The sequence below is a fragment of the Acipenser ruthenus genome, chromosome 6 (genome assembly GCF_902713425.1).
Source record: "Acipenser ruthenus chromosome 6, fAciRut3.2 maternal haplotype, whole genome shotgun sequence".
Classification (NCBI taxonomy): Eukaryota; Metazoa; Chordata; class Actinopteri; order Acipenseriformes; family Acipenseridae; genus Acipenser; species Acipenser ruthenus.
The window spans coordinates 26,640,847-26,666,845 of record NC_081194.1 but is presented as its reverse complement, the minus strand read 5'-3'; the positions used below and the strand labels follow the sequence as shown (position 1 = coordinate 26,666,845).

General features: G+C 37.8%; 1 long non-coding RNA gene across 2 annotated transcripts; it reads right to left on the bottom strand.

Moving 5' to 3' along the window:
• Positions 1-11,090: 11,090 nt before the first annotated feature.
• Positions 11,091-17,409, bottom strand: LOC131737268 (uncharacterized). 2 transcript variants are annotated; one of them, XR_009328863.1, is made up of 4 exons: positions 17,304-17,402; positions 16,386-16,460; positions 12,812-12,980; positions 11,091-12,215 (listed from the first exon to the last, which is right to left on the bottom strand). It is a non-coding gene; the product is annotated as an uncharacterized LOC131737268 (long non-coding RNA). The 2 variants fall into 2 exon arrangements; XR_009328864.1 differs by lacking the exon at positions 16,386-16,460 and having other exon boundaries at positions 17,304-17,409.
• Positions 17,410-25,999: the final 8,590 nt, after the last annotated feature.

Below are 25,999 nucleotides of genomic sequence, written 5' to 3'. Positions count from 1 at the left end.
CAGCTGCAGAGTCACTTACAACTACATCTCACCTGAAAGACAGAGCACAAGGAGGTTAAGTGACTTACTCAGGATCACACAATGAGTTAGTGGCTAAGGTGGGATTTGAACTGGGGACCTCCTGGTTACAAGGCCTTTTCTTTAACCACTGGACCACACAGCCTCCATAATATGTTAATATGTAGGGCTGTGATAACACGTTCACTTTTTGGGAGATTCATTTTTTTTTTTTACTCATTAATCACACTCCTGTTTTGACCTCTTAGCATACTGTAAATCGTTTCCTGCAGCACCCTTTTAGTGCATGCCAGGACTGAATGAGTGTAGTCATTGTTTGAATATAAAATTAGTCACGGCACCACATTATGTAGCAAAGCACTCAAACTGAAATACTTGTGATTGGGATGTTTATTTTTTAAAAGCCTTCTGATGGTTCATTAGATAGAAAGAGGGTTACTTTTATCTACTGTCAAAGTGAGTTCCAGTATTACAGAAGTGCATCTAGTTTGCTGTACCACCTGCGTGCTAAACAAGCTTTCACTTCTCAAAATACACTTTCTAGTAGTTTTTCTGCTACAGACAACAACAATACAGCAACAAATGAAACCTGTCAGTTTCGACAGAGTACTTTTTAAAAAATTCATCATCGCTGTATACCCATGAATCAAGCTAATACCATACTATAACCAGTGCTGTTGGATAGCTATCGATTGCAGACCCATTCATATTGTAGCTTTGTTTTATTTCACACATTTATTTTCAAACACTATTATTTACAGGTACAGAGGATATAACTGTTACTCAGTGAATGTTTTGTTTTATTTAGGCAATTTCAAGTTATTAATAAAAGAGAATTTAAAAGTGTTATTATTAGTGTTATTGTGATTATTTAAACGGCAATGAAAAATATCAGTTTATAATATAATAATAATATCTTTATTTGTATATAGCGCCTTTCATAGTGGACCACCATCAAAAAGCACTTTACAGAGGTAGGCTGTGAACTGTGCATTAAATGAAGAGTCACTTACAATAAGACATTGATTGATTTATCTCATCCGCAGGACGGAGCACAAGGAGGTTAAGTGATTTGCTCAGGGTCACACAGTGAGTCAGTCAGTGGCAGAGGTTTTGAACTGGTGGCCTTCTCGTTACAAGCCCTGGACTTTAACCATTGGACTGCACTGCCTCCTGTATGAGTAAAGGAAACTGATAATTATAAATGCAGTAAGGTGTGTAATAAACTGACCATTGTGATTTAGCAGTTGGTTCAAACAATTTAACAGCAATGCAGGATTGTTAATAATATCAATAATAATAATAATAATAATAATAATAATAATAATAATAATAATAATAATAATAAAACAAACTTAAATGAGATGGATGCAGTAAATGCATCAAATAAATATGTGATTATTATCATTATTATTATTTATTTCTTAGCAGACGCACTTAACCAGGACGACTTACAATTGTTACAAGATATCACATTATTTTTACATACAATTACCCATTTATACAGTTGGGTTTTTACTGGAGCAAGCTACGTAAAGTACCTAAGGGTACAGCAGCAGTGTCCCCCACCTGGGATTGAACCCACGCCCCTCCGGTCAAGAGTCCAGAGACCTAACCACTACTCTACACTGCTGATTAAAACTAAGATTAACTGAGATAAAAAAAAAATAATCTCAAGATTAATCATTTTTAATGGCTTGACAGCCCTAATATAAAAATCTTGTTGAGGATAGGCAGGAAAACCTAAGGGCAAGATGGAGAAGACCCTGTATATTCAAACCCAGGGTCACTTTGTTTGGGATGGATTGTCCTCTCCGCTTGCCTCTCCAGAGGTGTCAGCTGTGATGTGGATGGCAGCCCTTCTCCTGTTCCTGCTGCATGCCTGTGCTTCATTGCTAGTTCGCCGCCGCAGGTCCTGCCACCTTTTCATCACCTGGTTGACTGTCCTCCTAGTAACACCGACAGCATTGGAAACCAGGGACTGTCAATGGAAATTAGCCTCCTGGCTAAATGGAAAATGCAATGCATCTTGTGTCATGTAAGTGTTATAATTGTATGTGTCACTGATAAATAAATACAATAAACAATTGAATTTCTTCACTATAGAGGGCCACATGGCCTCTTTGGTAGCATAACTGATGTTGGCAGAGGCTTTTCCGAATAACTCAGTTTCATTAATGACCTCAGCCTCTCATTTCCTCCTTAGGGAACTTTTCTTTTCTTTTCTGTGCGCCAAGAGGACTTTGCTACCCTTCCTCTGACATATTTGTTTCTGCCTGTCATTGTAAAAAGAGATGTTTTTCTAACTACTTACTGTGTGGCAAAGCTATATCAATAAATTCCACATTAAAAAAGAGATGCTAATCAAAAAGAAAATGCAGACAATCTGTTAAGTCTGGCAACTCTTTAAATAACAAAATGACTTTGTATCATGACCTTTACAATTTAAAAGCAAACCTAGATTATAAATCAGCATCATCATAGATTCTTACATTTTTATTTTCACTGCAACTTTTATTGATAAACCTGTCATATCAGTAGAAGCAAAACATTATACAATATTTGCTACTGTATGATTCATAACTATAAAACACTCAATCGAGTTGTAGCAGTTATTTTTTTATGTCTTTGTTGACTTATCTTGTACTTAAATATCCATAATACTTCCCTTTGTATTATACTTAAGCGGTCCTCCCTCAACTTGTAACCCTTTTGCCAGACTGCAACTCTCTGCAGCTCAGTCTCTGTGTGTGCTGTTGGCTTGCTGTTCCTGCTCCCCAAAATGGCCAACTTCCTGTTCATCCGGTCTCCAGTCCCCGGTCTCCGGTCTCCGGTCTCCAGTCTACGGGCACCACCAGCAACCCACGCCCCTCTGGTGAGTTTTTTTTTTAATATAAATTTAGTCGTTGCCAATTATTTTTATTATTTTCTCCCAATTTGGAATTGCCAATTATTTTATTATGCTCAGCTCACCCCTACCACCCCTGCGCTGACTCAGGAGGGCGAAGACGAACACACGCTGTCCTCCGAAGTGTGTGCCGTCAGCCGACCGCTTTTTTCACACTGCGGACTCACCATGTAGCCACCCAAGAGCTACAGTGTCGGAGGACAACGCAGCTCTCGGGCAACTTACAGGCAAGCCCGCGGCGCCCATCCAGACTACAGGGGTCGCTGGTGCGTGGTGAGCCGAGGACACCCTAGCCCTCCCTCCCTCCACCTGGGCGGCGCTTGACCAATTGAGCCCTTTGGAAGCTCCTGTCCTTGGTCGGCAAAGGAATAGCCTGGACTCGAACTTGCGACGTCCAGACTATAGAGCGCATCCTGCATGCCACGTGGAGCACCTTTACTGGATGCGCCACTCGGGAGCCCCCCCCCTCTGGTCAGTTTTGGTTCAGCTTTTATAGGATTGTCAATGAAAGTAATGGCTGCCTCTGCTGAATGCAGCTGTGGCTGATTGTGGGTTCTTGGAGCAATGGGGACTAATCACAATCCCTTCCCCAATTAAATAATAACACTAAATCAAATCTCCACCACAAGTAGGTAAACACTGCAAACAATAAAGAAAATATCCATACATAAACAATAATAATCTCAAAGCAAACATTGTGAAAAATATACAAAGTTAATAATGGTACAAAAAGAACAATTATCAATAAAATGCAAAAGAAAAACAAAATATCCCACACACCACAGTGATAGTCAGCTGGTACAAATATTTGGTGTAAATTGAAACACTGCCTTTCTATCTAATGTTTTACTTCCATCACTTGTAGAAATTAGATATTGGGAATATGGTCTCCATTTCTATTTATTTTATAATTTCCCACGCTTGTCTAGCAAGAAGTCAGTTCACATTTATTTAAAAATGTGCTGATAAAGAGTTGTAACAAAGCCAAGCAGTCAATGCCCTTGGTACACACAGGTTTTTTTTTTTGTTTTTTGTTTTTTTAAACCCCCCTATAGTAAGTCAAAAAACGGGTTGGCATAAAACATGATGTTCCCCTGAGTTTTCCAGGTTCTATTAATAATTAACAGAAGCCTTAACATCTCAAAGAGAATCGCTATGAAAGTGGAAATCTGCAGTGTCGAATGCAGAATCATGCAGACACAAGCTGCTCAATTTTGTCTTACTTTTGAAACATCTATGAACAATATATTTTCTTCAACATTTATACTGTCTGCAAAAAATATAGTCCCCCATGCATTCTGTGCTGGACAGGGTCCTTTTCAGAGAATTCCACAATGGCAGGATGGGACAGTTGTGTAAACTCCAGTATAGAAAGCATGGGGGATTCTAAAAAAAAAGACAAGTGAAGATGGTCCTGTATGTGACAAACCAAAGTGTGCTTCACTTGTCTTTTTGTGTAAAAAAAGAACAGAACTCCGAAAGCACCGGTAGGTTTTTAAACAGGGCAGGTCTGTATGTTTACTTTAAACACAAAGTAAACAAAACTCTTTCTAGCAGTGCTAACTAAACATTTCAGTTCTAAACTAACCCATACACTTTGGATCAAAACACTATACCTTCTCTTTGATCTGGCTCCCTGGTAGTCTCACTCTAATGGAGCTTTGGGCTCTCTTTATATAGGATGTGGCTGTTCCCAATTATTCCATTTGGGAACAGCCACACTCACATGCTTGTGTCAGGGACAGGAATTAACCCCATTCCTGCCAACCACCACCAAAACACTTACACACACCAACACTATTTACAGACAGGGCTCTTGCTCTGCCACAGACAATAAAGGGATCAGAGAAAAGGGATATTGAGGCTTAAACAAAGGATAGTGGCATGGTTTTTTAAAAACATCAATGCAAGACTACAATGAACCACACAATCGTTTTTTTAAAAAAAGCAACCAATTTTAAAATAAGGTCAGAAATTAATCAATACTGCATGTTTTGTAATTCAATTGGACAGAAAAAGCACAAAAAACCACCATAAACAAAATAAACATAGTTCCAATCATGTCTAAAATAGAGTGTGTTGTTATTGTATGAAATAAAAACAGTATCATTAACCACATGGATGTTCCTGCCAATAGTATTAGTCACTGCTGGACCACTTTCTAAACTTACACAGAATTTGTTTGGTAATGATCTCTTACTAATAGTTTCTCACAGGGTTTGGTGATCAAATGACCTAATGCTTTAACATTGAGTTGTAGAAAATCTCTTATTTGTAATTCACATGATTAAGGCATTTGTGCAATGACATTTCACAGCCAAACACAAGGGTGAAGTTGTTTTGAACAGTCATACTAGACCTACTGTATGTATCTTCTCAACCTAGTGTCTTATTTTAGACTACTGAGACATAGTGCATTACACCATGTGACGTTTCCAGTGGATATCATGTGAAGGAGATACCCAGGGAGGATTATTTATTATACACTAATAATAGTCAGTGTTTCCAACAGGGTGGGTACCAATGATACCAATCATAATGGCTTCTTGAATGTTGCATAAATAAAGCCTGTTTTTCTTTTTAAGATTATATATTCATCTTGGCAGTACAGGCCATGTAATTTATCCCGGTTTTACCAAGTAAAGTGGATTGGGAAATTGTTAACACTTAATTAAAAAAGTATGAACTTATTTCCTATTGCATTTTTGCATTCCACAATTATTCCTATAAGCCTTCAACCATTTAGCATTTCCATCCACTGGAATTGTTATAAATTTAGCAAATAAGTAAAACAGTTGTACATAGGGGCTCTTGAATTAACACACATATGTAAAGTTTTTGCAAATTAGCATTGAATATTTAATGTAAAAAACTAAATGAATATCTATTTTGTGTTTATTAATTGTTTACTAAAAAATAAGTAACCTTTTTGATTTGATTTCAAATACTACATTTTGGAATGGCTGCATTATAGCCATGCTCATCATAATGTGTTATGAAACCCTGAAATGTTGATCCAATTCCATAAAAACAGGCTGTTTTCTAACAGACATTTGAACTTCAGATAAGAGGACGTCCAGCACAAGCTTTTATCAGATTTCAGTGACTTCATCAGCAAAGGAGGGGTTTTGAGTTTATTATCTTTATAAAAGTGTTTAGCTGTTCTTTCAATTATTTGTGTGTTTATTTTTATACCCCACTGGGGATGAAATGTACACTTTAAATTGTTCAATGTAAGTGGAGAATTACTTATCCAATCATCATGAAACTTGATATTATCATTATTCCTCTTAAGTTATTGAGAATATCAGATTCTAGAGATACATGAGTATGTCAATCTGTCCTTACATCCCTCCATCTAAATAGCACTTTTTATACATCTGGAGACATGTTACTCAAATTGTGATTAAACATTTAACAGCTAAGGGCAGCAGTGTGGAGTAGTGGTTAGGGCTCTGGACTCTTGACCAGAGGGTTGTGGGTTCAATCCCAGGTGGGGGATGCTGCTCTTGTACCCTTGAGCAAGTTAGTAAAAAACCCAACTGTATAAATGGGTACTTGTATGTAAAAAAATAATGTGATATCTGTATACTGTGAAATAATGTGATTTCTTGTAACAATTGTAAGTCACTCTGGATAAGGGCATCTGCTAAGAAATAAATAATAATAAATGTTATTCTATACTACTCTGTACATATTGGTGATCTATGTCTTGGTCATCAACTCTTTCATCATACTGACAGGTCATTCATTTTTACCATCATGGCGGGGGATGCATGTTACTTATTTTTGTTTTTGTTTTTGTTTAACTGTCTCATCGATAAGATCCAGAATGGAAAAACAGAGGACTTCACCAAGTACTTTGTATTTTGATTGTGACACTTCAGAGGGTCTATTCGATTGATCTAAACAGTGGCTGATCAAAATATACCATTGTAAACTGTACAACAGGGCTATCCAACAGACGGCTCTTGATCCGTATGGCTCATTGGGCCCCACTATATGGCTATTTTGACTTGGATGCAAAGGCTGGAGAATTGGAACATTCTGGTAGAAGCAATCCAAAATGCTGCAACAAATGATGTTGTTTAAGTGTTTAAACATGTAACACAAAAATACAGAAGTGGTTAAACAAATTAAACTGTTTTTTTTTTTTGTTATATATGTGATTTCTTTGTTGTGTTTTTTTCTGGTCATTTAGTAACTTCCTGTGACAGAAATATAATGAGTTATGGTTGTAAATCTCCCTCCCGACCTGTGAGGGTGCTAAGTAGCGAAAGGGAAAGGGTTTGGACGGGCTAGCCTGACAGTTCATTTCCTGGATCGGGAAGTCGGTCAGCCTGGAAGAAGGCGAGACTCTGTTGCAGGAATGTATTGACCCAGAAGGTAAACGAGGTAGCAGCTGCAGGCAATAGAGTCAGCTGCAATCGTTTACCAAGGGGTCATGCATGATAGCATAAAGGAAGGACCCATGCACTGTGTATTAAGAGTATCGTGAGTGTTTGTTTGTCTTGTCTATAATTGTTACTTGTGTGTTTATAGACGGCTAACACATTCCGGAGCTGTCGCTAAGGGCCAGCACTGAACCCAGAACAGCACTGCACTATTTGTCACTCTTTAAACTGTATCACCCACCACGAGCACTACAGCACGCACCCAGGACTGGTGACCGTGGTTGTATATTGTGGGAGAGATACTGTGTTTATTGTTTATGGCTGCAATCCCTGTTACTGTTCTCTGTGTTTTACGCATCGCTGTGTATAACCAGAGTTTATTATTTGGTCACCAGACCTGGATTATAACAAAAATAAAACATCTATTTTCCATACCGGATTACAAATCTCTGTCTGTTTATTCCTGCACTGCATCACCTCTGCACCTGTACATAATCAGCAACCACTTTGCCACACTTCCTTATTATTGATATGACTGACAGTAGGGCAAGTAGTGGTAATTGCAGGTTAAACATAAGGGACCAGGGGCAAAGCCTGCATGCTGTTAAGAACCTGAGGAAGGACCACAGGAAGGTGACAAAACTGGGCAAGTCACAGGTTAAGAAAATTAGCTCAGGTTAAATGGATAATTGGTTAATTGTAAATTCCTGGAATTTCATGCTTTAATCTGAAAGGAGGTGGGATTCAATTAATCAATTATCATGTTAGATGGTATAAAAAGCCTGGTCCGACATATTATTGGCCATTCTGCTGAAAAGAGTGAGGGCATTTAATCTTGAGAACTAAAACTGAACAACGGTATGAATGTTATGGTAAAGTCTGCTTTTCATGAGACAAAAGCATAGCGGAGGTAAACTAGTATAGTGAGGGAAAAAGCTGTACTTCCAGTGTGGGGCAGTTATTTAGTTTAAACCAAGCAACATTCATCTTTGTTTTAATAGTGTTTTGCATAGGTATTATTTACGCTGTTTTTTTCTGTTTGTTAAAATACCCTCCTTGATCTGGAATACCATTTTAATGGTGTCCAGCTTATGAGCAATAAAATTGTGCCACACTGGCATTTCAGACTCCATAAGCCAAAAAGGTTGGAGAGCTCTGCTATGCAACATTTCAACCACTTGAAGATTCATTAGTGACCATAAGATAGGAGACATTTTTGCTGAGGAAAAAGATGAGGCTGCACCCCGTTAGTTGATCTACTGTTTTTGGGTTTTTTTTTACATTTGTTCATGCATATTTAATATTTTAGTGTCACTAGCAGTTTTCCATTGCATCGTTATTCTTTTATAGAGTTCATTCAGCAGCTTCTCAGATATTGCTCTGAGGTTATTCTTGGGTCTTCTATAAACCTGCGCAAGCAGAATTTAAAGCACATCACCTTTTGACATTCAGGAAGGTGTATGATAGCTTATTTCAACACAACTTCACAGGCTGCATCAGAACAGCAATTGGGACATATTTTGTGAAAGAAAAGTTACAAAACTGGTAATAAACAATTTAGGGCACATTTTCTGTGAATAAACCTTGTTATGGTTAAATTTGTAATGCTGACAGTTTTATTTTACTCCCTCCAAATATTCCTCAAATTGCAGTTGGTCCTTAGTGTTTTAAATGGTGCCGACATCACACTACATTTATAAATACAAAAAGCGGATGCAAAATTTGATAATCCTGCCTATAATACTTAGAATTACTGAATGTGTAGTCAGCCTTATCATAAGTTAATACATCATATGTCTAGGGAGCCTTTTGAGAGGTACTGGCTGCTCAAACTGTACAAATTTATTTCTGTTATAATATGAAACACCCTAAACAGAACGCATAAACGTATTAATCACTAAAACAACATTGTACTCTAGGAATTACTGTTAAACTTGTGGTGCATTAAAAGTGTTGGAGTTTTTTTTTTTATTATTATTGTGTCATGTTCTATGCCCAGGATGACATCTATACACAAGATAAGATGCTTTTTAAAAATTATTATTATTTGTTTATTTAGCAGATGCCTTTATCCAAGGCAACTTACAGTGACTAGGGTGTGTGAACTATGCATCAGCTGCAGAGTCACTTAAAACTACGTCTTAGCTGAAAGACAGAGCACAAGGAGGTTAAGTGACTTGCTCAGGGTCACACAATGAGTCAGTGGCTGAGGTGGGATTTGAACTGGGGACCTCCTGGTTACAAGCCCCTTTTCTTTAACCACTGGACCACACAGCCCCCTAAAAGGAAATTATATGTCATTATGTATTTGAAATGTAACAACAAATGGTCAAATTACCTATCAATCATGTTTGTCACAACTTATTTTTTATTACAGTGTAAAGCTTCTCAAAAATGTTCATCATTTTTTAAACCTATGAAACATTAGAATTCAAGGCATGTCGCTGCTGCCTTCAATAGGAATAGCTTTTTAAAAGCGAGGGCTGGCACCACCCAAAACACTTTAAATGAGACCTGGCAGGCACCCTGTAGAGTAAACAACAGTGTGGAGTAGTGGTTAGGGCCCTGGACTCTTGACCGGAGGGTCATGGGTTCAATCCCTGGTAGGGGACACTGCTGCTGTACCCTTGAGCAAGGTACTTTACCTAGATTGCTCCAGTAAAAACCCAACTGTATAAATGGGTAATTGTATGTAAAAAATAATGTGATATGTTGTAACAATTGTAAGTCGCCCTGGATAAGGGCGTCTGGTAAGAAATAAATAATAATAATAATAATAAATAGAATCAACATGAGCAAGAAATTCCATTATGTTCTGGATTGTTAAGTATTTGTTTAAAGCAACACATGTTCTAACCATACTTGAGACAAATCTTGTTTTTCTGCCAAAATCTATGCGTTACAGGAAAGGCGCTCACTGAAGTAATAGCACCAAGCGAGGGATGTGAGTCAAGAAGGAGTCACCCTACAATCTAACTGAAGGAAGTGAAAGGTGGAAACCCTTCCCTGTGTGCGCAATATTCCCTATCTGGACAGCCAACATGGGGAGTGTTTGTGTTAGAATTTCCGTTAACTAAAAGAGTCTGTGAGGGTTGGCTTTTTAAATAGAGACGGACTGTTTACATTTTCATTATAATCTTTATAGTTTTAAAGCTGCAATACAAGTCCTAATAACTGGGTGTTTTCTTATGCAGTGCAGTTTTAGAAATGTGCATATTTATTAAAGTAACTTTAATTAACTCCTATTTTATTAAAAGAGAAAGAAACCTGTACTTGCAGCTACCTGACGGGTACTATTGTGAAGCTTTGTACTGAAATTAAATCTGTAATCTCGAATTGTATTTGAACTTTTATTTTAATTAATTATCAATGATGTGTTATTCATTTGCCATATTAAGTACAGCTCCCCATTTACTCTGTTTAATGGAAGTACTATAAGTGTTATTTTAATCTATAATCTACATTTTCCGAATAATAATGTCTTACCTGTTTAATATCGAAGTATGAGTGTTAACTATCTCTGTTGTTGTTTCTGCTAATATCAATCGACCATGCTTAGAAACCATGCCAACCACAAAAAAAAAAAAAAAAAAGAAAAAATCTCTGGGTCTGCTTCTGCATATCTGAAATCAGGTTATTTGAAAAATTGTGTTTTGTATAAACATTTTCCAGTTATTAACTCAAAGTTGCCACGGTTGCAGAGGGTGCAGATATTACAGGGCAAAACACTGTAATTGTTTAAGAATTAAAAATAAAACTTACATAACAGATTATAAACTTTACTGTAATGTTTATTTTTGGTAAAACTTGTAAAGTAATATAACATATAAAATAGGTAGCGGGTTCAGAAGATTGCAGTTACCCTGTACGTGTTAGTACAGCCCTTCCGTAATGGATGAATCCAGGAAATCCTCTCTAATGAACAGTAGGGAACATTGTTTACACTTGTTTATATATCTGTCTTTATAACAGTCTGCTTACATTTTTGAGGAGCCAAATTAAACATTCTCAATAGCAAGGTTTATGTTTCATATAAACAGGTCTGCTTGACAACCACAAAGCATTTGTAAGTTGAACATTCTATGCTACTCTGTGTCTTGGAAACCGTTTAAGTGTCCGCCGTTACAGCACATGACTCCTGCTTTCTAGAACCAAAGGCCTAATATACCAGGAACTCATATGGGTAGCTAATGCGCAATCCATGAAAAAGATTTCAGTATAATACCACATCTGGCTACCTTAAAACCATTAAATGTCCTCCTGCAACACTCTGCTCTGGATGTAAATTTGTACAATGTGGAATTCTTTACTGATGTCTTTCGTACATCCACTAGTGGCATGAAGGTGCAGAGCAGACATGCTTCAGAGGCCCTTTGAAGCATTATGGGTGCTTTAAACTACTGAGTTTTAAAAAGTCCCCAGGATGTGATGGTGGAAACAGCAAGTGAGGTACAAAGCGATTCTAATAAAGAACACATAGATTACAGCAGGAACAACAATAATTAATCATACAGAACACATCTAATATAATATATAAACAAATTTGGAAAACGTAGAGGATTTAAAGGTACCTGTTTTAGGTGGATGAGTCCTTATTAATGACTTAGAGTAAGTTGCAGGGTTCTGAAAAATATAGCGTTACACATCCCCACGTGTTGCTACAGCTGTTTAAGTAACAGGAGGCTGTGTGGTCCAGTGGTTAAAGAAAAGGGCTTGTAATCAGGAGGTCCCTGGTTCAAATCCCACCTCAGCCACTGACTCATTGTGTGACCCTGAGCAAGTCACTTAACCTCCTTGTGCTCCGTCTTCCGGGTGAGACGTAATTGTAAGTGACTCTGCAGCTGATGCATAGTTCACATACCCTAGTCTCTGTAAGTTGTCTTGGATAAAGGCGTCTGAAAGAAACAAAAAAGAAAAACTAGCTTATAACTTCTTAGATCTGACTTTCCCACTTATTTCCAAATCATTATATTGTCTGAGAAACCTATTCTTTACACAATTGATAGATGCTGTGATAACACAGAGGTCATAAAGGCTCACAGTACTGTGCTACCTGAAAGAAAATAGCATACAGGCATATACGTTCAAATCTAATTCCAGTGTTCCCAATGCTGCATAATTGATTGTACAACATTGCAACCCTTATACTATGGTTTATAATCCAGGGCTGGCAATGGAACGTGAAACAAGCAATGTGATTGGTCGAGCAAGGATCCAGCTGTCCATATATTAGATGGATACAGACAGTTGGAGCCTTGTCACATATTCTAAATCGCTGCGCTGCCTCACTGAATTTAAAGTATCGGTAGCCATCTTGCTTTCAGATGTACACAATAACTATGAAACTGAGTGACCAATTACCTGCAAAAAATCCCCAAAGTAGTAAGTAGACATGCCATTTTGATGAGGAACAATTAAATGAACTGGAAGATAGCAAAAAAAATAAATAAATAATACAAATATATAAATCACTGTCTTTATACTCACTCACCCCGACTTTGTCACTTAGAATGTATTTTTAGCGGTTTGGAAACGCTACAGTAAAACACAAAAAGTTCTGCACATTATCCACCCCTCTCTGACAAGTATAATTACTGAAATCCGAGACGTCGTTGAATGTATTTTTATTCCTCCCATCTGTTCTGCTCAGTGTGACTGCACTGTCAATGACAAGAAAAAAATTAATAACTTGGTGCCGTCTCAACTCTGCCAGCTGGTGTATCTTTTCAATGGCAATGTACATAAAGATGTTTTAATAAAAAATAATAGTGTGTAGTTCAGAGTTATAAATGGGACTAGCATAAGGATATTTAATAAAAATAACCCAATAATTGCTTGCCCTAAACATGATTTATGCATTTCTTTCTTCAAATCCAGTTTTACCTGGATTATAATGCAATAAGACCCTTCCGGGTGTCTGTATATTCAATATATCTGTATACGGACACCCTGTCGGGCCTTATTGCATACATATATCACATAAACCTAATGCTGCATAAACACATACTAACTAAAATGAGTTGTGTTATCCAGTGAAGGTTGTCAGGGTTTACATTTCACTTCATAAGTAAATGTTCCACTAGTGTTGTCTCATGGTTCACTGATCAAGATACAGATTACAGATTATTTTATAGAGACACCACACATTTTGTTTCATGACTGTCTGGGTCAAACAATTATTTTTCACCTGTTGCTAGACTCTAGTAATTCAGTTGACACATCAGCAAGTAATTATTTTTATTTTTTGTTTGCCTGAACTTTACAATCCCCATCATATCTTGGGAAGTGTTATTTTGTCTTGTGACTGCAACACACATCATAGAATTATGCTTGAATAATTAAATTCCTTGGTTATGTGACGAAAAGTAATATGGCTACAGTTCAGGTTGTAGGAACCTGAATGCAGTAACTAATATTCATGACAAACATAGAAGCTTTCAGGTAAAGATTGCTCCCAGCAGGCCTTATTGAATTTACCGGTTTACAGTACCAGTTTTGACTCGGATTCCCATTATAATCTTGCTTTTAACAAAGCCAATTAAGTCGATATATCTCAGTAATCATTTTAGGCTCACTCCAGTGATCTTTCTATTCAAAGGTGCTTTGTTAATTGTGTAAATCTGACCACAGTGTGTAATGTACAAAATATTCATCATAGAAAAATTAATAAGTGAAAACAGGTTATTTAGATTTTATTGTATTCTAAGTTCTAAGTAGTGAATAAAATTCATTTCTGACACGTTGTAGTCTGCATCGTCCATTTAAATAATCTATGTTAAAAATTGGAATTTAAGGCCAACAAACAAATCAAACAAATAACAGAGGAGATTTTCAAAATGTGACAACAGATTTATTTTTTTACACAAATTATGTCTCTCTTGAGGCCCCTGTTGTCAAACAAGTCAACCAAATCCTTCAAGTATTTATTTATTTATTTTGCTTGTTCTAGTTAAACATTGGATAAACCCACAGTGTATTAGCAGTGACTTGGTGGTTATCTGGTGCTAATCTATGAAACATCCAGTACATATTAGAACAATGTAATATTACTTAATCTCCAAAGCAAATTACAGTCTCGCCTCTGTCAAACTTCTTTGGATCTATTGGAATTGGGCTAAGTAGCTTACATAGTGGTAATACTACATTTAATTACACTAAATCTTCTCTAAAATTAATAATTGCATAGGTCTCACATTTTCAAAGCCTTTGTTCACACCAACCCCTTTATATGTTTACATCTGAGATAAGGCATGCTAGGGATAGTTTTATTCATGGTTGTTTCACCGGCGATAGCATTTGGCATAGCATATGCTGAACAACACCACTTCCTGCAGCATTTAAAGAGCAACTTTGTGTCTTGTTGGCATGTTGTAATCACCCCTGACCCCTTGGTCATTGGAACCCATTGAAAACTATTATGTTTTACTATCTGTGAAACACAGATAAATATCAGAATGTAAAAGATGTCCGGTGTTTTGCAAAGGAAAGGCAGCAACCAGTCTTCAATGGCAGGAAATGTGAGAACAATCCTTAGGGCTACTGCCTGGTCTCCTAACACCATTGCTCAATGAGGCTGATACTGTATATTATTATCATAGTACCAAATTCAGCACATTTAGTTATGCTTTGCCCTATGGCTATAAACCACTCAAATGAATATAAAAGAGGTATTTATTATATTATCTTAGATCTGGTAAGTGTTTTTTTTTCTTTCTTCTCTGCTACATGTAATATACACGTATTAGTATATGTATTACTTGCTCAAATCCATGATATATTGTAAACCCCATTTTATTTCTACACCATTCATTTTAGCCAATTCGGCTATATCACGTTAACCGCTAAAGGGAGCAATCTTTTTAATTGGATTTTTAGATTCTCCTACTTTAGGTTAGATTTTCTTAATTAAGGATCCTGTGTACAAAAACAAATATTATCCAGGTAAAATTCCCAGTGTGGCATATCCTGGCTACAATTTTAAACATTAAAACCTTTTGGGTAAATTAAAAAATTTGCAAAGCATAATTAGGAGCAGAGCAAATCAACTAGTCATTCTATATTTGATTGGAATTAATGCAATTGTAAAATAGCATTACAAACTGCTCAAAGAAATGGTGAGAGGTTGTGGTAGAAATGTCCCTTAGGATCCCACGGTTTACTTACACATAAATGTTTTTCACAGTACATAAAAGCTGTTGCTTCAACAAAAGGAAGCACCTGTGCTACAACCAATGGTTGGCATTGCACGCTGCTGCAAAACACTTTTTTGAGTGCATTTGCATCCCTTTCCATTGTGGAAGAGCTAGAAATCTGGGGTTGTGGAAATGGCAAAACACTTCTAAAGTTATTGATTTGTCCCTAAATATTTGTTTGGCCAATAGTCCTTTTCATGAAACTGTGTGTCTATGCTTGTTGTATTACTTGTGTTGTAACACTTGAAATGTATTTGCTTACGATTGTAAGTCTGCTAAGAAATAATAATAATAATAATAATAATAATAATAATAATAATAATAATAATAATAATAATAATAATAATAATAATAATAATGCGCAGGGACGGCCTTATGCTGTGCGGGGCTCTAGGCGGTGATGATTAAGCGCAACCGTATCTTAAAGTTAGTATATAGGTGTATCATGTATACTAACGCTAAGATATGGTAAATAATATTAATAATATTAAAATGTTAATCAATACTTGTTTCCGTTTGTTTGTTAGACTTTATCATTTTCTATAGGCTAATTCACAGCTTCAAAGCACTCAGAATTCCAGCCTATTTAAAAAATATCGAGTACTATTAACTTTTTCTAAAGTGACCATGCCCCAGTAGGCCTATAGAAAAATACGGTAATGCCCGACTAAAAGTGGGTTCTGACAGGTCGACGGCGAGAATAACCAGGCAGAAATAAACAAATAATGTCAGAGGACCATCTCTGTGGGAGGCCTTGCGCACGCAGCTTTAAAATATGTCATTACTGTAGCCGTACATCCCTATCACGTGACAATTGACACTCAAAGCGTACACCCCTATCACGTGATAATTGAAAAGTGACAAAGTACCAACCTGTTGCAAATGATAATTCTCTTAACGATCGAGTCCGTGTAACACTTATGATCACTTCCATTTTTTAATCGTGTTCTGAAATTGAAAAATATATTGTTTTTAAACCCTTATCTTTGTTTGCTGTGTTTTATTTATGTTTTTTTTTATTCTGACCTAAAACTTATATTATTTATTTATTTATGTATTTTATAGGGTTGTAAGTGCTTAATGTGCTTTTTAAAATTTATTAACCACAATCCCTGCAGTCATAATATTGAATCCCGAACCATTAATGTAATAATCTCCCAGTTATGTAATAATCCTCAGTAATGTATTTGTTGCCTATAATGTAATAAATCACCTAATAATGTAATAACTCAATTGATAATGTAATAGACATTTCTGGCGGTTGATATTAAAGACGAGATGGAACTGAAAGTAACACTTTGCTTCATTGTTGCTTTAGTTTGCTACATTGTTGTTTATAACTAAGCGTAGGTAGTGATGACGTTTTGGAAGCTGTGTGCGCAAGTCCTCCCACAGAGTCGGTCCTCTTACAGCGACTGTCCTGTCACAGAGACGTCGCCACAGAGCACGACTCCGGCCTGCACTCATCTCATATTTTTTGCTTTTACTTCGAACCACTTCTAAGAAAGTACACGTCATTCTGAAATATGAGCTTTATGTTTTTAGATTGTTTATACTCCCCTCTGCTATTTTTTTGCTCAAGTTTTTGTTCTTGTTCCTCTCGTCTTGTCGGTTTTAGTTATATTTGAATACAAAGTGATCTCATCTCGTATTTCGTCCCCATCTCTATCATGTTTAATTCTGCACAATTCTACCAGCCCTGCTGCTGCCTTCCCCCGCGCACGCTACACTATAAACCAATTTTGTGCGTTTTTTTACTTTAAATTATGTATATGCATTTGCAACCCTTACCGCCTTCCATGTGAACTTAATTATTGCAGCTGCCGAAGGGTTAATAATGAACAATCAGCACGTGTCGAAACCTCATGATTTTATGGAAGGCTATCCGAGTCAGAATGTATTCCATTCAGGTACTTACTGAGCATTTTATGTCAGAGCTGCCGATAGGCTCCTCCGTGGGATGACGTCCTCGGTCCCGCCCACCGATGGCTCAAATAGCCAGCACACGGAGACTACTGCCTCTTTTGTTAAGGTAAGATTCTGTGCAGTGGCATAGCGATGCTTTGTAAGACCCAGTCGCAGACTGAAATTAAGGCGGCGCCCCCCTCCCCCCCCAACACACACACACACACAGAGTACACTCACTCAGTAATCCATATGAATACGAAATCAGTAATAATTTTCAAAAATATTGAAAAACTTTATTGGTACAATTTTGATCAAATTGTCAAAAATATTAAACATTAAAAACAAAAACAAACATTAAAAACAAAAACATTAAAACCTGCCTATATTGTAATTGACATTTCCTTGCTTTCTCTTCTGCAAAATGATCTATAATTATTTTTGTGTCCAGTTTCTTTGCCCTTTCTGCTTCAATCGAAATTGTAGCAAGTGCAGACGATTGCGCCTACCTCTCAAAGTCCTGAGGTAATTTTTGATCAATTTCAACTTGGAAATTGATCTTTCTGCAGAGGCAGTAACTGGAATTGTCAGGAATAAGAAACAAGCTGCACACATCAGGAAATGTAGACATTACGACTTGGTTATCAATCAGAACAAGCTTTGCAAGATCGTGCACAGTATCAAGTTTGGAAATCTCTGCTCTCATGCTTGACCTCAATGATAACAACTGTCCTGGCAAAGATGAAGAAATGTCTTGATGATAAGCATTCGCCAAATCCTCTCCTGCTATGTAAAGTTCTTCATCTGACATTGAAATTAAATTCTCAGGCACTAACTTCCGTGAAACCAAGAAATGATTCATTTATAATTATATCCTCCGGTTTTCCAGTATGACTACTTTGTTTAATTCCCACATACCGAATTACGAGACTTAATTGGTCAGCTTTTGACAAGTCTGTAGGAACAATTCAATAATTGATAGTTCTCTTACTAACAATATTTAATTGATGTGTTACAAAGATCAAGGATTTACTATGAACACACAGACACAAGGAATGTTTAATCAATAGTAGTATTTTATTAAGTACACAAATAATAAACAGAAATCAGAAAAGGCAAAAAGTAAATGTCTCTAAGCACAAAACACAATTAAAAACTATCGTTGCCTTAACTTGACTAGCAGGCAATTGAAATATGACACCACCTGTCTCCTCACACACAAGCAGCACTGGAGCAAGCTGTGAAGTAGTAGCTTGCTCACACACACACGCCCACATACAAGCACAGCCTCAACTGAGATGATGTAGACCATCCTGGAATATATCACATTAAGCTTATTAATGGTATATAGATTAAGGATATGGCAAGTTTACTTTTAAATACATTCTTCATACAACAACATGAAGTAGATTACTTATAGTTACTTCATCAAATTTCACTAAAAGTTATTTCACACGCAAAGTGTGCAAACTAAATAACAGTTCAAGTCTATGTGAATGTGTTACCATTAATTAATTTAGTTCCATGAAAGGAAAAAGCAACTGGAATTATACTTGAAGCTTAGACTTTTGGTCTGCTAGCTTGGAAACTCGACCTGTTGAAGTGTCCAGGCAGAGTCCCGTCTTGATTCCGTTTTTGAGTCCCGGAGTTGCAGCTTTGCTTAGCAGAGTGACAGCACCTTGTTTAGCATTCGATGTGGAGTGCAAAATGTTCGGTTTTGCTTGGATATTTATAGTTTTTTTCACTCTGCTGAGTAGCTACTTTCATGAGGTCATTTGTGTATCTTGCCTCTTTAAACTCCCAGTCCTTTGATGTTTTAATGTCCTTTTCCACTGGGATATCGCTAGTTTATGTCTTCCTTGCATCAAAACGATTGTTGTTGCACGTGTGAATTATCAGTACATAATTCAACTGTCCAATCAGCCTAATCCAGTTCAGGCGCCGGTCCTCTAATCAGTTCCTGCCAGGAAGAGGCCCTCTTCTCAAGACACACAGTTGAATCCAGTTACATTTCTAATACACTTTCATGTATTATCATATTCAGGGAATATGTCCCACAAGTCTTGCGTAGTATCAACAATTATTGAATAAAACGGGGATGATTTTATATTATTGACGATTTCTACAGCAATATTCTGACACAGTAATTTGATTATTTCATTCTGTATTGTAGGACTAAGATAAGACACAGCACCTTTTGTTTTTTGCAGTAGTTCTTCAAGCACAGGATCATACTTCCTCAGTAATTCAGTAATAGTGAAGATATTGGTGTGTATTGCTGGAGGTTTATTGTTTGGTCACCAGACCGGGAATTACAAAATAAAATCCCCTTTTCCAAAATGGATTATAGTTTCCTGGCTTGTGATTATTTCTGCACTGCATCTCCTCTGCACCTGTTTTCAATCAGCAGCCACTTTGCCACATATGGATATGCTGTTTTTCTGATACTGGAAAACTTAATGGAATGGAATTATTATTATTATTATTATTATTATTATTATTGTTGTTGTTGTTGTTGTATGAAGTAGTATATAGCTTGTCCACTAAGTGAGAGTAATACAAAAGTGAACAATGTTGTCTTGTAATCTTTATAATGGATGATGGAAAGAGAAAAATTGCTATCCTGTCTTGATATCTGACAGAAACATTTGAAAGACTAAAATCCTATAATAGACCTTCATTTTAACAAATTTAAGGAAATTATGAGGTAGTTAAAATAGGAAACAGGCAGTCAGCATCTATTTTTTATTAATATCAGTCACACAGTCACACTGAAATGTTAAGACAATCAAAAAGGGAACACAGTCTAAAAACTTGAAGTAATATAATATGACTACATTTACATATGAGCCAAAATAATGTTTGAAAACTTGGCGCCAGTCAGACTCTTTGTTTACTCATTATATTGCTCAACTAACCTATTGGAGAAAGAAAGTTAATTGCTCTATCTCTCACCAAGTACCCTTAATATCTGATCACTCATTGTCATAGTCATGCAATGTGAAAAACCTATATTTTAATACTGAAACATGCATTTTGTACTTGGTTCGCACACCAAGAAGAATGTTGACAAAACAGAACAAAATGTCAAAAGTGTTTTTTTCTGAATAGGTAAGACAGTAGAGTGGGTATGTTATTGCAATGTGGATCAGTAAACAGATATATTAATGCTCCCATTGTGCACGGAAAACTCATTCTTTTTCAATCTGCCTTTCCTTTCCTCTTGACAAAACGTCAGAAGAATCGCCCACCTTATTCCTGGTGCAGTCGCAATAGGCCTGAGGCTGTAGCAGATTGACTTTCCTTATATTCAGCATACGTGCAACCCAAACAAACGCACCCCCCCCCCCCCCCCCCCCCCTTTCCACAATCAGTCTACATTGAAATAAGTACCTTCAGACTATGGTCATCAAAGCAAAAGCTGTTAGCAAGCCAAACTGCTGCCAATTGCCCATTCCTGATATAGAGGTAATGAACCCAATGCACAATCTGTTTCTGTATACCTAAAGTCAGGTTCCACTAGCAATATTTGTTTCATATAAGTTGTGTAATGTGTAGAAATAGAGGAATGCATGGCTAAGTGACTAAGTTAAAAACTGCAGCTGAAATGGATGTTTTCTAACAAAATTGTCTATTATATAGCTTTTTCTTGTTTTAGGTAACAAAACAACTGAAAAAAAAACAAACATTCTGCACCAATCCCTACGGATGAAGCAGAAGATTGTACGGGGCAAAGTGTCAACATCAGACATTCATCAAAAGTCACAAATAAATTGTCTTTGCAGCATTGAGAGTTTGCTACTTTAATTACAAAGTGTGTACACTTGAAAGGCTTCCAAGATGAAAGCTTTATGGTAAATCAACTTTAATTACCATAAAGGCCCCACAAATGCTGTGCCAAGAGATTTATGGAGAAAAATCAATTTACCCAAACACTTTCCATAATCTCTTCAATTTAAATTAATGGTTACCAGTGACACAAAAGGGACTGGATCCAATAAAATAATCAAATCTTTACCTATAACAGCTAGTAACATGCACAACAAATTGATTAAGCATAAACCAGAGGCCTTCAAATTGTGTGGGACATTTACTTTGACATGGAATAAAAGCCATTAATGATACATATACACTTCTTACCAGATAGGGTAGCAGCAACCATAATGTAACAGGTGGCATCACTAACCAACTGAGGATAATATATCAACTATTTTACTTTGCCACATAGTCTATGTTTACTACATCATTATTTTTCTAGACACAAAAATCATACCATCATTCTTAGTAGAAACATTTAACAAATAATTAGAAAAAGATGACCAGTAGAATGCTACAGTGTAAACCCAGATGGGCACAATTAGGAATTGGAATGTTTCTCTATCATCATTTGAAAATCTTACAAGGTTGTTGTAAACACCTTTTTAATGCAAAATGTGTTGGCATGTTCCTATAATGCATGCTATATTTAATGCTACAATAGCCCCACCTTAACTACCATAAAATGTGCCACTCAATATTCTCCACATACCTGTGCACTGGCAGGGCTTTCACACTGCCACATTCCTCCTCCCCTCATGTGCGCAACACACATGGCTGCCATCGGCCACCCTCCCCCCTAAAATACCAACCCCCTCCCCTCATGTCCATCTTGTGGGCAGGTTGGTGATCGGGGCTGTGGTGGAGGTGATCTCCTCACCTCTTCCTTCTGCCAGGGTGTCGCCAACGCCGAGATGGGGCTTTCCGGCAGCGAAAATGTTGCTAGTGGCAACCCTGGCAACGGAAATGCTGACAGCGGTGCGGGGCACTCCAGCCGTGGCCACGCTAGCAGTAGTGTCGGGCCCTCCAGCCAGTGGCAACACTGGCAGTGGCAATGCTGATAGCAGCGCGGGGCACTTCAGCAGAAGCGGCGGTGCTGGGCACCCGCAGTGGCAACGCTGGCCCGCACATCTCCCTCACCCTCTCCGCGAGGATAGCATACTGCTGCTCCATCTCCTCCTGCAGCTGCACTTCCCTGGCATCTCATCTCTTTACCTCAGCATTCCTTGGCTGGTCCCAGGCGTCCAGCATGGCAGTCAACATACTCAAATCCATTTTTTTTTTCAAATAAACCTCTTGTTGTGTCAAAGTGGGTCATAGGTCGCATGGTTCGGTGGCCATATTGGATTTTTCAAGAATTTTGTTTATGGTAGAGATTGAGATGAAACTTGGGGCACAGACTACCCTTATGCCCTAGATTAAGATTTTTTCAAGAGAAGTCGATTGATCACATGGTTTGGTGGCCATATTGGATTTGTCAAAAATAATCTAACGTCTTCTTTGAAACCGTTATGTTGATTAGATCAACACTTTGCATACATAGCCTTGGCAAGGTTGTCTATCAAGATTGACCAAGGCAAGTCACTACATAAAAAAACATGACTGCTGCGAGACAATCAAACTTCAGCTATGGTCAATTTGCATATATATATATATATATATATATATATATATATATATATATATATATATATATATATATATATATATAGTGTTTATGGTAGAATGTGGTCGACTGAGAGTAGTAGAGGCCTATGGGAATTAATGTCAATGAAAGAATGAAGTTTGGTTGGTCACATGGTTGGCAGCCATATTGGATTATTAAAACCAAATTTTCAAATATCCGTAAAATGCAAAACTATCTTTATAACTCCTTAGAGAGTGCAGATAGAGTCATGGTTACTATGAAACACATACAGGAACCCATATATGCTATATCAAAAAATGTCTTTGCCCGTTACCTCTGACCTCTTCTAAAGGTCAAATGGCTCTCCTATAGGAGGCTATGTGCTCCAGTGGTTAAAGAAAAGGGCTTGTAACCAGAAGGTCCCCGGTTCAAATCCCACCTCAGCCACTGACTCATTGTGTAACCCTGAGCAAGTTACTTAACCTCCTTGTGCTCCATCTTTCGGGTGAGACGTAGTTGTAAGTGGCTCTGCAGCTGATGCATAGTTCACATACCCTAGTCTCTGTAAGTTGTCTTGGATAAAGGCGTCTGAAAGAAACAAAAAAGAAAAACTAGCTTATAACTTCTTAGAGAGTGCAGCTAGGGTCATGTTACTATGGAATCCATATAGGAACCTATGTATGTATCAAAAAATACCCTTTGCCATGACCTCTGACCTCTGGTAAAGGTTAAATGCAGAACTTGCTTATAACTCCTTTGAAAATGCAGTGTCATAGTTACTATAGAACACATAGGAACCCATATATGCTCTATCAAAAAAATAATAATACTGCCCATGACCTCTGACCTCTCCTAAAGGTCAAATGCAAAACTTGCTTATAACTCTTTAGAAAGTGCAGATAGGGTCATGGTTATTTTGGAACACATATAGAACCTATAAACTTAAGTTTATAGGTTCAATGTGAAGCGTACACTACTTCTACGGGGAGTAATGTACATGAATGAATGAAGCGGATTGGTCACATTGATGGCAGCCATGTTGACATTTTACTCAAATGTTGTATTAGAACATAAGAAAGTTTACAAACGAGAGGAGGCCATTCAGCCCATCTTGCACGTTTGGTTGTTAGTAGCTTCAACAACATTACTGGGGAGTTGGTTCCATACCCTCACAATTCTCTGTGTAAAAAAGTACCTCCTATTTTCTGTTCTGAATGCCCCTTTATCTAATCTCCATTTGGGACCCCTGGTCCTTGTTTCTTTTTTCAGGTCAAAAAAGTCCCCAGGGTCAACATTGTCTATACCTTTTAGGATTTTGAATGCTTGAATCAGATCACAGCACGTAGTCTTCTTTGTTCAAGACTGAATAGATTCAATTCTTTTAGCCTGTCTGCATACAACATGCCTTTTAAACCCGGGATAATTCTGGTCGCTCTTCTTTGCACTCTTTTTAAAGCAGCAATATCCTTTTTGTAACAAGGTGACCAGAACTGAACACAATATTCTAGATGAGGTCTTACTAATGCATTGTAAAGTTTTAACATTACTTCCCTTGATTTAAATTCAACACTTTTCACAATATATCCGAGCATCTTGTTGGTCTTTTCTATAGATTCCCCACATTGTCTAGATGAAGACATTTCTGAGTCAACATAAACGCCTAGGTCTTCTTCATAGATTCCTTCTTCAATTTCAGTATCTCCCATATGATATTTATAATGCACATTTTTATTGCCTGCATGCAGTACTTTACACTTTTCTCTGTTAAATGTCATTTGCCATGTGTCTGCCCAGTTCTGAATGCTGTCTAGATCATTTTGAATGACCTTTGCTGCTGCAGCAGTGTTTGCCACTCCTCCTATTTTTGTGTCGTCTGCAAATTTAACAAGTTTGCTTACTATACCAAAATCTAAATCATTAATGTAGATTAGGAATAGCAGAGGACCTAATACTGATCCCTGTGGTACACCACTGGTTACCTCGCTCCATTTTGAGGTTTCTCCTCTAATCAGTACTTTCTGTTTTCTACATGTTAACCACTCCCTGATCCATGTGCATTCATTTCCTTGAATCCCTACTGCGTTCAGTTTGGGTGTAGCAGGGTGGTAGAGAGCCCTGTACATCGATTTGTTTATTTACTTTTAGAATGGGGTTTCCCCCTGTGTTATTTTGTATTTGTTTATTATGATTTATTTATTATGTATTTATATGATGGCGAAGCACCGCGTGTTTTGTTTATTTTGGTTAGTAGCGTGGATGGGAAACCCCATCCACAGTAATTAATAAACTTGTGCAGATTGTGGCCGAGGGGTAATAGAATAATTGCCAGCTAGTCAAACCCCTTGGCCACGATATATAAACTGGCAGCTCTCTGCACTCGTGGTGGGTGTATGAGGAGTGAGAGTGGAGAGAGCGAGGAAAGAAAAACAAAACAAAAAAATACAGGAACAGTGAAGACTACAGCCCAGTCTGACCTGTATTATTTATTATTTGGTGTTCGAGATTTGTTTCTGTTTGAACCTTTTATTTTGCTCTGTGAGCACAGTTTCTTTTTTGTTTAAACCTTTGATTTATTTTTGTATTTAAATAAAACAGTGCCGCCTTTAACTGCAGTACTTGCCTGGTGTCAGTATTTTTAGTTCCTGCACTGGTGTTTTAAAATTGGCGAAGTTGGGCACAGGTCGCCTGACTACTGTCACTCCCCACCTCAGGAAGAGGAGGTAGAAATGGGGCTACAGCCACAGGAGGAGGTTGGCTGGGAGGCCCTCCTTCGCAGCATGGGCGTGCAGTACTGTTGCTGCATCTGTGGAGAGTGGGGGCATTTCCCAGCTAACTCCCCCATCCCACCAGTGGAATACCTGCTGCGCCCATCGCCACCAGCAGAGGGAGAGTACCTGCTGGTCCCACCTCCGTGAGCAGAGGGTGAGTTCCTGCTGGTTCCACTTCCATCACCATGGGAGGACTGCGGGTCGCTCCCACCTCCACCAGCAGAGGTAGAGTACCTGCTGGTTCCGTCTCCATCGCCGCCACCAGCAGAGGAAGCATGCCTGCTGGTTCTGCCTCCGTCGCCGCCACCAGCAGAGGGAGCATGCCTGCTGGTTTCCCCACTGCAGCCAGAAGGGGAGGAGCCCCTGCCGCC